A 12,339-nucleotide genomic window follows, 5' to 3' on the forward strand; every position below is an offset into this window, starting at 1 on the left:
AAAAAAAAAAAAGAAAGAAAAAAACAAGAATTACATTTGAAGTCGTCACATATTTGACACTTGGTCTCTGGATTTATCAGCAGCCTGGGGACATAAGCTAGAGACACAGCCCCACAGGGCAACCTGAAGCATTCTTTTCAAATACATTTTCTTTCAAGTCAAATTCTTTTCAGGGGAAGCTGAGATTCTTGGTTTTGCTGCAGAAAATAACTCAGGATAAGTAATATGAATCAGAGTTTGAGTTTAGTAAGATTTTTTTTGTTTATTTTTACTATATATATATATGCTCTGTCTTCATGTATTAATGTGTACCATGTGCATGGCTGCTGCCCTTGGGGACCAGAAAAGGGCATTGGATCCACTGGAACTGAAGTTACAAAGGTTTGTGAATCACCATATGGGTGCTGGGAACTAAACCTGAGTCTTCTAAGAGCAACAAGTGCTCTTAACCCCTGAGCAGCCTCTCGAGCCCTTACCTTTTACTCTTTGGGCCATCAAAAATAACTCATCCCGAATGCCTACATAGTCTTGTCAAGATCAGAGTTACCCTTAGGGATGACCAAACATCACAGTGTTGGAGAAAGAAAAGTACTGGGCCAGTGAGATGGCTCCGTGGATAGAAGCAACTGCTGCCAAGCCTGAGGAACTGAGTTCTATCCCTGGGTCCCCCATGAAATAGAGAACCAACCCACACAAATTTTCCTCTGAGCTCACCATGTGTGTGGCACACACCATGCATGCAACGCACACACAACACAAATGAACACACGTTTTAAGTACCTAATGTCTGCTACTGTTTCATTTCATTTCATTTTATTATATTTTTAAATTAGGGTCTTACTATGTATCCCTGGCTCTCCTGTAACTCACATTGTAGACCAGGCAGCTAGGACTTGGAGATCCACTGGTCTCTACTTCCCAAGTGCTAGAATTAAAGTCATGCATCACCACAATGTTTACACTTACTCTTGCTGTTTCCCTTTTCTCTGTTTCAGCAATTTCACTCTTCCCTACCACTGGCAGCAGCTAGATGCCTATGCTAGTATGAAACAGAAATTCTTTTGGGAGAGGAGGTTGATTTTTTTGAAACAAGTTTTGCTATGTAGCTTGGGCTGGCTAGAACTTGTGACGCTCCTTCATCGGCCTTCTGAGTGCTAAGGTTGCAAGCCTATGTCACCACATTCACCTGAAAGGAACTATGGTTCCTTTTGGGAGGGGTGGGGGACAGGCCCTCAAGAAACCCAGACTAGCCTTGAACTTGTTCTGTAGCTGAGAATATCGACTTGTGATCTTCCTGTCTCCACCTCCTGAGGGCTGGTATTACAAGTATGAACCAGTCCTCTCAGGTTTTGTGAGGTGCTAAGGACTGAACTCATCTAGCGCATCCTAGGAAAGAAGTCTTCCTACTGACCCACCTCTGTGGCCTGGTACTGTAACTCTCAACACTCATCTTGGGCTCTATGGATCTTTGTATTTCTTTGCTCCCCCCTCAACCCCCGCCCCACCAGGGAGCACGGGAGACATTTGTACTCTTGTCTTTCAGGTTTTCTCTGACAAAAGAAAATAGCCTGCTCCCAGCTCCATTCCAGAAGAGCAAAAATTAATACTTGCTCCATCTTACATAATTGGGTAAATAGTAAAAAAGATAGATTTCCAGTTAAGAGGCCAAAAACTCGAAAATACTTGGCAGAAATAGCTGGAGACAGAAAATGAAGTTCTCGTCATAACCTGGAAGGTCAAGTCAGACTCCCAGAGTACAAGACAGTAGCTCCCTTCCCTTGCAGGGACATCACACCACAGCTCCTCTGTTCTCTGTCACCTCATCTTTGATGTCAGTTTCTAGCTAGCTGCCCTTGCTCCAAAACATTCTTCACAAAGCTGCCTGGATAGCCTTTCTCACCACTGGGTAAGAGAATCAGCAGGAGAGTGACTTTGTCCAGAGGGGCTATCCTGCCATCTGTGCAGTGATCACCAACATAGATGGTGATGACTGCCCAAAGGTGAGTCCTTTTCTCTGAAGAGGAGACAAGAGGATTCACCCATGTTCCACCCACAGGCTCCCTCTGGTCAGGCTGTTGAGAAAGGGACAGAGTAAGCTCAGCCAGAGGCTTTCTGCTTGGAGTTTGGCTCTTGAGCAAGGTGCACAAGGCTAAAGGGCAATGGTTCAGAGGAGACTTCACAAGCCTGCTGAGACCCTTACTACTGCCAGGCTCCTGTGAAATCTTATGACATCTTCTTCACCAGGCATCCTGTGACCTGCATTTATCCCACACAGCTGCCTGCTGTCGCCGGTGACCATGTGCTGGTGTAACCTAAGCCTTCCTTCTTCCACAGTCCTAGAGGCAGAGGGCTGAGCCCACACTGTCAGTGGGGTCATGGGTTCCCAGGGAGCATGTCCAGCCTCTTGAGTGGCTTCTAGTGTTCTTGGCATTCCTTTCTTGAGGTTGCATCACCACTCTCTGTCCCCATCACTATGTGGACTTCCTAGTGTGTCTGTGTGCTTTGTTCCCTGTTTCTCATAAAAATGGCAGTCATTGGACTTAAGGCCTACCCTTGTCTGGTATGACCTCATCTTGACTGTATCTGCAAAGACCTGATTTCTAAATAAGGTCACATTCTAAGATTCCAGGAAGTTATGAGTTGTGGGGGGGAAGAGGGAACCTGCTATGTATAAACCCTGCTGAAGCTAACCAATACAAGGACAATCTTAGGTGAAGTGAATCTCTCTTCTTTTGGCCCCATAGCAGTTGATTCTTTTTTTTTCTTTCAATTTTTATTTTTTAAATGCATTTTATACATCAAACATATTAATAATATTGAGTATTTTGAGACTCAAATAATAATACATAAAAAATTTGTTCAATTTTTATATTCATGTATTTCATACCCTAAAAATATCATTATGAATATTTAATACTATCCATAACTGAGAGTCCTATATCTAATATTGAATAATAAATTGTTGCATAACAAAAAATATTCTTTGGGAATTAAGCATAGTAAAAGAGCATAAAATATTAAAAATGAATTATTAAAAAATATATTCAAAAGCCCTTATATGATACCACTTGACATAGTGAGTATTTAAAATGCATTATATATCTGTGTACATTGTCTAACAATCAGTTCACTTAAAAAAGATTATCAGTGTTTCTAAGACAGAAATTACTTTTTTAAAAGATTTAAACCAGCCAGGCATGGTGGCGCACGCCTTTAATCCCAGCACTCGGGAGGCAGAGGCAGGTGGATTTCTGAGTTCGAGGCCAGCCTGGTCTACAGAGTGAGTTCCAGGACAGCCAGGGCAATACAGAGAAACCCTGTCTCGAAAAACCAAAAAAAAAAAAAAAAGATTTAAACCGGGCAGTGGTGGTGCACACCTTTAATCCCAGCACTTGGGAGGCAGAGGCAGGTGGATTTCTGAGTTCCAGGTCAACCTGGTCTACAGAGTGAGTTCCAGGACAGCCAGGGCTACACAGAGAAATCCTGTCTCGAAAAACAAAACAAAACAAAACAAAAATAATAATAAAAAATTTTCAAAATAGCAAAAACTCTATGAAGTTAAACATTAAGAAAATGCTAATTTCAAGCACGGTGAGAAAAATTATCAATAATATTTCCATGATGTTTGTAGAACATGATTTTAATATTTTCAACTGTTAATATTCAACAGTTAGATTCATTTGGTTCATAACTTCTGTTAGTGTCTCTGTTTAGTTTCTGTTTCCATGATCTGTCCATTGCTGAGTGTGGGATTTGAAGTCTCCCACTATTATTGTATGGGGTGTGATGTGTGCTTTGAGCTTTAGTAAAGTTTCTTTTATGAGTGTGGGTGCCCTTGCATTTGAAGCATAGATGTTCAGAATTGAGAGTTCATCTTGGTGGATTTTTCTTTGAACAGTATGAAGTGTCCTTCCTTATCTTTTTTGATAACTTTTGGTTGAAAGTTGATTTTATTCAATATTAGAATGGCTACTCCAGCTTGTTTCTTGGGACCATTTGCTTGGAAAGTGATTTTCCATCCTTTTACTCTGAGGTAGTGTCTGTCTTTGTCACCGGGATACGTTTTCTGTATGCAGCAAAATGCTGGATCCTGTTTACATATCCAGTCTTTTAGTCTATGTCTTTTTATTGGGGAATTGATCCCATTGATATTAAGAGATATTAAGGAAAACTGTTTGTTACTTCCTGTTATTTTGTTGTTGGAGGTGGAATTCTGTTTGTGTGGCTATCTTCTTTTGAGTTTGTTGAAAGACTAGTTTCTTGCTTTTTCTGGAGTGCATTTTCCCTCCTTGTGTTGGCCTTTTCCATCTATTATCCTTTGTAGGGCTGGATTTATGGAAAGATATTGTGTAAATCTGGTTTTGTCATGGAATATCTTGTTTTTTCCATCTATGGTAATTGAGACTTTTGCTGGGTATAGTAGCCTGGGCTGGCATTTGTGTTCTCTTAGGGTCTGTATGACATCTGCCCAGGATCTTCTGGCTTTCATAGTCTCTGATGAGAAGTTTGGTAAAATTCTGATAGGTCTGCCTTTGTATGTTACTTGACCTTTTTCCCTTACTGCTTTTAATATTCTTTGTTTTGTGCATTTGGTGTTTTGATTATTATGTGACAGGAGGAATTTCTTTTCTGGTCTAGTCTTCTTGTAGGCTTCTTGTATGTTCATGGTCATCTCTGTTTAGGTTAGGGAAGTTTTCTTCTATAATTTTGTTGAAGATATTTACTGGCCCTTTAAGTTGGGAATCTTCACTCTCTTCTATCCCGATTATCCTTAGGTTTCATCTTCTCATTGTATCCTGGATTTCCTGAATGTTTTGGGTCAGGAGCTTTTTGGTTTTTGCATTTTCTTTCTTTTCTTTTTCGAGACAGGGTTTCTCTGTGTAGCCCTGGCTGTCCTGGAACTCGCTTTGTAGACCAGGCTGGCCTAGAAATCAGAAATCCACCTGCTTCTGCCTCCCGAGGGCTGGGATTTCTGCCTGTTTTTTTGGTTGTTGGTTTTTTTTTTTTTTTTTTTTTTTTTTTTTTTTTTTTTTTTTTTTGGTTTTTTGAGACAGGGTTTCTCTTTATAGCTCTGGCTGTCCTGGAGCTCACTCTGTAGACCAGGCTGGCCTCGAACTCAGAAATCCGCCTGCCTCTGCCTCCCGAGTGCTGGGATTAAAGGCGTGCGCCACCACACCCGGCGTTTTTTTTGTTTTTTGTTTTCATTTTCTTTGACTGTTGTGTCAATGTTTTCTATGGTATCTTCTGCCCTTGAGATTCTCTCTTCCATCTCTTGTATTCTGTTGGTGATGCTTGCATCTATGATTCCTGATCTCTTTCCTAGGTTTTCTAACTCCCGGGTTGTCTCCCTTTGTGATTTCTTTATTTTTTTCTAGTTCCATTTTTATTTATTTTTTTATTTTTTTATTTTTTTATTTTTTTATTTTTTGGTTTTTCGAGACAGGGTTTCTCTGTGTAGCCCTGGCTGTCCTGGAACTCACTTTGTAGACCAGGCTGGCCTCGAACTCAGAAATCTGCCTGCCTCCCGAGTGCTGGGATTAAAGGCGTGCGCCACCACCGCCCGGCTAGTTCCATTTTTAGATCCTGTATGGTTTTGCTCATTTCCTTCACCTGTTTGATTGTTTTCCTGTAATTCTTTAAGGGATTTTTGTGTTTCCTCTTTAAGGGCTTCTAGCTGTTTACCTGTGCTCTCCTGTATTTCTTTAAGTGAGTTATTTATGTCCTTCTTAATGTCCTCTATTATCATCATGAGAAGTGATTTTTAGATCTGAATCTTGCTTTTCAGGTGTGATAGTGAATCCAGGACTTGCTATGATGGGAGAGTTTGGTTCTGATGATGCCAAGTAACCTTGGTTTCTGTTGCTTATGTTCTTATGCTTGCCTCCTGCCATCTGATTGTCTCTAGTGCTACCTGTCTTTGCTATATCTGACTGGAGCCTGTCCTTCCTGTGATCCTGATTGTGTCAGAATTCCTCAGAGTTCAGCTGTCTCTGTGATCCTGTGACTCTGAGATCCTGGGTGTGTTAGAGAGCCTGAGAGTGGAGCTTCCTCAGTTCTGAGCACTGCAGATATGTCTCCAAGTCCCAGCCAAACCAGGCAGGTATCCAGGCTCCTGGTCTCTCAGTATGGCAGTTGGTTCTTCCATGTGAACTTTCCCCATGTTCCCACTGATGCAGGGACTGTATGTGTATTCATTCTTCACCAGCCTGAGACTTCCACCATGTTTGATTAAGGAAGGCCAACTGAAGTAGTCTACTATAACACAAAACACTGACTCCAAGCTAGATACAGTGGCACATGCCTTTAATCCTAGAACTTGGGAGGCAGAGGTAGGAGAATCTCTTTGAGTCGGAGGCCAGCTTGTTCTTAGTGAGTCCCAAGACAGCCAGAGCTACACAGAGAGACTCTGTCTTGCCCCAGTACACAGGAAGCGATGGCATGGACAGAGGAGGCAGGTTTCAGGGCATGGAGTGTGGATTGGTTGGAGAGTGTTTGCTTAGCATGAACAAAGTCCTGAGATCACCCCCCAGCACCAAGTAAGACAAGATGTGGTGGTGCACACCAATAATCCCAGCACTTGGCAGATGGAGGCAGGAGGATAAGGAGTTCAAGGCTATCTTCAGCTATAGAGTGAGGGGAGGCCAGCCTGGGCCATTTGAAAAGAAAAAGGGGGCTGGGGGAAGGCAGGAAAAATGAAGGTCCTGGAGCAGGAGTTCCCAACCACTGACAAACCTCAATCTCCAAAATTATTTACAACTCTTAGCAGTAGCAAAATGACTTTATGGTTGGATGTCACCACGAGGAAGTGTATTAAAGGGTTAAAGCATTGGGACGGTTGAGAGCCACTGTCCTAAAGCATGTCTCTCTTCTTTACCAGGAAAGGCAGGAGCAGACCTTCCTGAGGAATTACCAGCGCATTTCCTGAAGACACTTAAATCTGTTTTCTTTTTTTCTTTTTCTTATTTTTTTTGGGGGGTGGGGGGAGGGAGGGAGCTGAGGTCCAAAGCCAAGGCCTTGTGCTTGCTAGGCAAGCACTTTACCACTGAGCTAAATCCCCAACCTCTAAATCAGTTTTTAATCGTGTTCGACACTGCTCTTTCTAGGCCTCTCAAACACTCTGAAGCCACGAAGCCCCACTGTTCCTCATGGAACAGAGCACTCTCTAAGTTCTTCATGGAAATTGCGTGTTGAGTCGTATTGAATGTATATGCTGAATTATCATACTGTAGCCCATATGTGAGCAACTATGTATATTAAAGAGGGAAATATGAGGTAGTGGTGGCCACACCTTTAATCTCAGCACTCAGGAGGCAGAGGCAGGTGGACCTCTGTGAGTTCGAGGCCAGCCTGGTCTACACGGTTCCAGGACAGCCAGGGCGAATCAGAGAAACCCTGTCTTGAAAAACAAAAACAAAAAAGCAAACAAAAAGACAGAATGTGACTGGAATTCAGAGTAATGGGCCCAGGAAACGAGTAGCAAATTTTGCTTTAGCACTACTTAGTCACCTTAGACTGAGGCACCAGTAGCTGCTCAGGAAAGACTAACTGTGCCATGTCCTCCAAATGCCTCAGCCTCTGCCCTGCTCAGGTCTTCAAGGCACTGCTCCTCCAAAGAACACAAAGTCCCAGAAGATCTGGGAGCCCTCCCAGACATGACTTTAGTTTTTTGGGGTACTGAGTGTTAAACCCAGGACGTAAGTACATGCTAGGTGGGCACTCTACCAACGGAGCTACATCCCTAGCCCCCCAAAACAGTTTACTACGCTTTCTGAGTCAGACCCCAGGACTCAGCTGTTGCTATACCAGGGTAACCTGGTTTTTAGAGCCCACAGTGGAAAAAGAGAAGCAACCCCTGGAAGTTGTCTTCTGACTTCCATAAGCATGTTGTGGCATGCAAGCACATGGGATCCCATGCGCATGCACATGGGCTCGCTCACACATTTTATTTTTAACCAAAATGTTGACTGGGATGTCTTCCCAAGCCTTGCTTTTCCTCCTTAGGCTGCAGAAGACACAGGAGCAGCCCCTACACAAGGCTACCTTTTGTAGGTAGGCTGAAGATCATAGGGATTTTATAGAACCCAGGCATTTCTCACCCATGAATGAAGCGGGAAGCAGGGTCCTGTACCTGGCATTTCCCGTGTTTCTTCTCCTCTCTTCTGGAGAGGGATGAAGGAGATCCTGTGCAGGAGGCAAGTTCTCGTAGGGAGGTCATCACCAGCAGAAAGCCACATTTTATTATTATTATTATTATTATTACTATTAAAATACATGGGACTCAGACCAGGAGTGGTAGTACAAGCCTGGAACCCCAGCACACTTGGAGGCTGAAGCAGAGGGTCCCTATGAGTTTGAGGCCTGCTTGGGCTACATAGTAAGACTCAGTGTAAACTAATAGACCCTCAAATATTTCTGCTCTCTTTCATCAGATAAATTGGCATTAAATTTACTTAATGGGAGTCCACAAGCTTCTTTTAGAACAGTAATGATCAACTACACTGTAGTTATTTCAGTGACAGCTCTACACACAAGTTGCATTAAAAAGAATAATGTGAAACTAATTCAGAAGAAATTACTTCCTCTACAGATGTAAGATCCATTGTGAGTCTTTGATTATTAGGCCAAGTGGTAGCAGTGATAAATGATGTAACAGTACTGTTACTGTCTTATGTCAGCTTTCTGTTACTGTAACAAATATCAAGTCATGAAGAAAGGTTTGTTTTGGTGTTAGATTGTGTAGGTTTCTGTTTTGCTGTTTTGAGATAGGGTCTCACTATATATAGCTCTTGCTGTCCTGGAACTCAGTATGTAGACCAAGCTGGCTTCAAAATCACAGAGCTGTTTGTGCCTTCTGAGTACTGGTATTAACGTTGTGTTCTACCACACGTGGCTAATTGAGAATATGTCAGTCTTTAGTTGGTAGAGACAGTGATAAAGCAAAGAATCATGGAACTCATCTTATGGCCGTTGGAGGGGGAGGGGAGGGTAGGTTTCCTCCGTTTCTAAGCCCCTCAAAAATTATTTCAGTCTATTTAAAATTCTAAATAAAAGTGTACATTTGTTTAAAAGAGTAATTTGATTGTATTTAGAGAGATGGCTCAGCAGGTAAGAGCACTTGCAGCTCTTTCAGTGGACCTTGGTTTAGTTCCCAGCTCCCATGTGGATATTCATAATCAACTGTAACTCCAGTTCCAGTGTATCTGATGCTCTCTCCTGGCTTCCATAAGAAGTAGGCATGGTGCACATATATACATGTAGGCAAACACATTCATACATATAACGATACATTTTTAAAAGAGGGTATTGAGTTTTATTAAAATGTTCAAGTTACTAAGCAATGTTTGTCTTTTGTTTTTATCTGATGTCAAATCTTAATAATTATAACCATTAGAATCCTTTATGGCAAGTAATACAGTGGTACTGAACACAATTTCACTTAAATAAAACTTAAAACCTTGTTGTATTTCAAAGGTTTTTCATTATAAACATCTGTGGAGGTAGACTGGGATGTGGCTGTCGGTAGAGTGCTCATTTAGCATACACTAACTCCTGGGTTCAGTCCCAAGCATGAATGGATAAGATAGATCTCTCTCTCTCTCTCTCCCTCCCCCTCTCTCCTCCTCTCCCCTCTTTCTTCCCTCTCTCCCTCCCCTCCTCTCCTCTTCTTTTTCTTCTCTCTCTCGCTCTCTCTCTCTCTCTCTCTCTCTCTCTCGGGACAGGTATTATTGTCTAACTCTGACTTGAAACTATGTAGATCAGGCTGCCCTGAACCTCACAGACTACCACTGCCTGTGTCTCCTGGGTGCTGGGATTAGAAGCATGCACCATGGGCTGGAGAGATGGCCCGGCAGTTAAGAGCATTGACTGCACTTCCAGAGGTCCTGAGTTCAATTCCCAGCAACCATATGGTGGCTCACAACCATCTGCAATGAATGGGATCTGATGCTCTCTTCTGGTGTGTGTGAAGAAAACAATAGTGTACTCATATGCATAAACTAAATAAATAAATCTTTAAAAACAAAACAAAACAAAAAAAAGCATGCACCATAGCTGGAGCTTGAGTTCATGGCTTGTCTGGCTAGTTACCTTGCTCCACAGACCCTTCCTTCACTTCCCATGTGCTGATTACAGGTGGGCTGCCATCAACACTTAGCTTTTATGTGGTATTTGAGAATTAGAACTCGAGTCCTCATACTGTGTTGCAAACATTTTACATAGAGTCATCTCCCAAGCCGAGTTTTAAGGTCCCGACTCCTTACTGGATGTGATAAAGCCACCAATGGTATAAGAAGGTGAAAGCAGTGTTCCTGTGTTTTTTTCATGAAAACCCAGGAACTCAGACACTGATGAGAAGGGCCTGAGCTACATTTAGAAAGATCACCCTGGAAATGTAAAAAAAGGCACAGTGCAACAAGGAAGGCTCATTTAGTCATGGGAACAGAAATCCCAATCAACTGGGCTTGGTGACTGATGTCTCTAATGCCAGTACCTGGAAAGCTGATACAGGATTGCCAGGTCATGGCCAGCCTGGGCTACTTAGCAAGACCCTGTCTCAAAAATACAAAGGCAGGGTGTAAATCAGGACTGTACTGGAGAGGAGACAGAATTGGGAAATGTGGCAAATGCAGAGGGAAGCTTTATGAGTAACGGGTTTGGCTATTCACCGTTTTTTGTGTCTCTACCTCAGTTCAGTGTGCAACCTGGCAGTTTATTATATTGGTGGAGCCAGGCCGCTGGGGGCCGTTCACTGGCAAGTTAACTGACCTATATGCCTTCTTTTTCCCGACAAGACTAACAAGTGTCAAAGTCATAGGGCAGTTTCAAGGACTCAATGCAGTTAAGTGCTTAGGAGAATGTCTGCTACACACATACTACACAAACATGGCTTTTTAATTAGTGAAATACTGTACCCTTAACACATCAGAAACAAACATAACGTGGGGGACATGGTAGCCTATCATGCAGAGTATGAAATGAGACTTCCAAGAGAAATGCCAACGGACTCAGGGTTAGAGGATAAAGGTAGGGGAACTTAGAGCTGATTCCCATCATTTCCCATTATGCTCCACGGCCTGGCCTTCCTAGGTCCCACCAAAGTTCAGTCCTATGGGCCACCAGTACCTCCAAGAAGTCAGGCTGTTGCTGCTATGCTATTTTCTCACCGCTGCTCCTTCAGCGCTCTGACCTACCAACTTGAACGGAAAAGAATTGACAGCCTAGATCCAACAAACAGCGGCTTAAAGCCTTAGAGGCAAATCTGAAACTCCAAATACAGTACATGTTAAATGCCAGTGAACAGAAGTTCCTTCCATGTACGAGTAAGAAAGATTAAAGGTTTGAGTACAGGGACGGTGGATGGCAGAAATACAAAGACTGTATTTATTGAGAAACCCGAATGCCCTGAGCAAGGTTCTTTTTGTTTGTTTTTCGAGACAGGGTTTCTCTGTATAGCCCTGGCTCTCCTAGAATTCACTCTGCAGACCAGGCTGGCCTCAAACTCAGAAATCTGCCTGCCTCTGCCTCCCAAGTGCTGGGATTAAAGGCGTGCGCCACCACTGCCCGACTCAGAGCAAGGTTCTAAGGAGACCTGGAACACACTATATATTACGAAGCAAGGAGGGTGAAGACGAAGACTGGATTTCACTACACCTTCAGGGAACACCTCTAAGACATAATTTTCCGTTCAAGTTGGTAGGTAAGGCATCGGTCAGAGCACTAGGAAGGCGATTAATATAGCTAGTTTCTACAAGTGTGTATGGTTGAGAGAGAGAGAGAGAGAAAGAGAAAGTTGGTACATGGAAAGGGATTTTAAGGAGAAATCCCGTTGTTGGGGGGGGGGGGAATGGCAGATGAAAAGGGCACAAACCGGATGCGGGCAGTTTTTTATCTGTTGTCCCGGAGAATACACCTTCTGAAGGTTCTTATCTTGGGAGACTTTGTGATAAAGGCACATTCTTGAGTCCTGAACCAGAAGCAATTATAAACCCTGCGGGTGGGGGCCTCGCAATCTGGTTTTAACAAATTCCCAGTCCACCGCAGTCAGGGGACGAGCACCCCTTGCAAGGCGTGGTGACAGGCCGGGGTCAGACTTGCCCTCAGCACACCGCTTCGCAGAGCAGGGAGGCAGGGCTGCAGTCCGCACCCAGGCAGAACCCTACAGACGCCCCGGCCTCCGCGCACGCCGCCCAGCATTCCCCCCACCCCCGGGCTCCAGCTTCCGGAGGAGGGCTCTGGGCTGGACCGGGACGGACTGGTCCAACTCGCGGCCGTTGAGGGGCCGCTTCTTACTCCCATCCCCGCCCGGAGGGGGGAGGCTGGCCGCTGCGGCGGAGGAAGGGG

The sequence above is a fragment of the Mus caroli genome, chromosome 1 (genome assembly GCF_900094665.2).
Source record: "Mus caroli chromosome 1, CAROLI_EIJ_v1.1, whole genome shotgun sequence".
NCBI classification, from domain to species: Eukaryota; Metazoa; Chordata; class Mammalia; order Rodentia; family Muridae; genus Mus; species Mus caroli.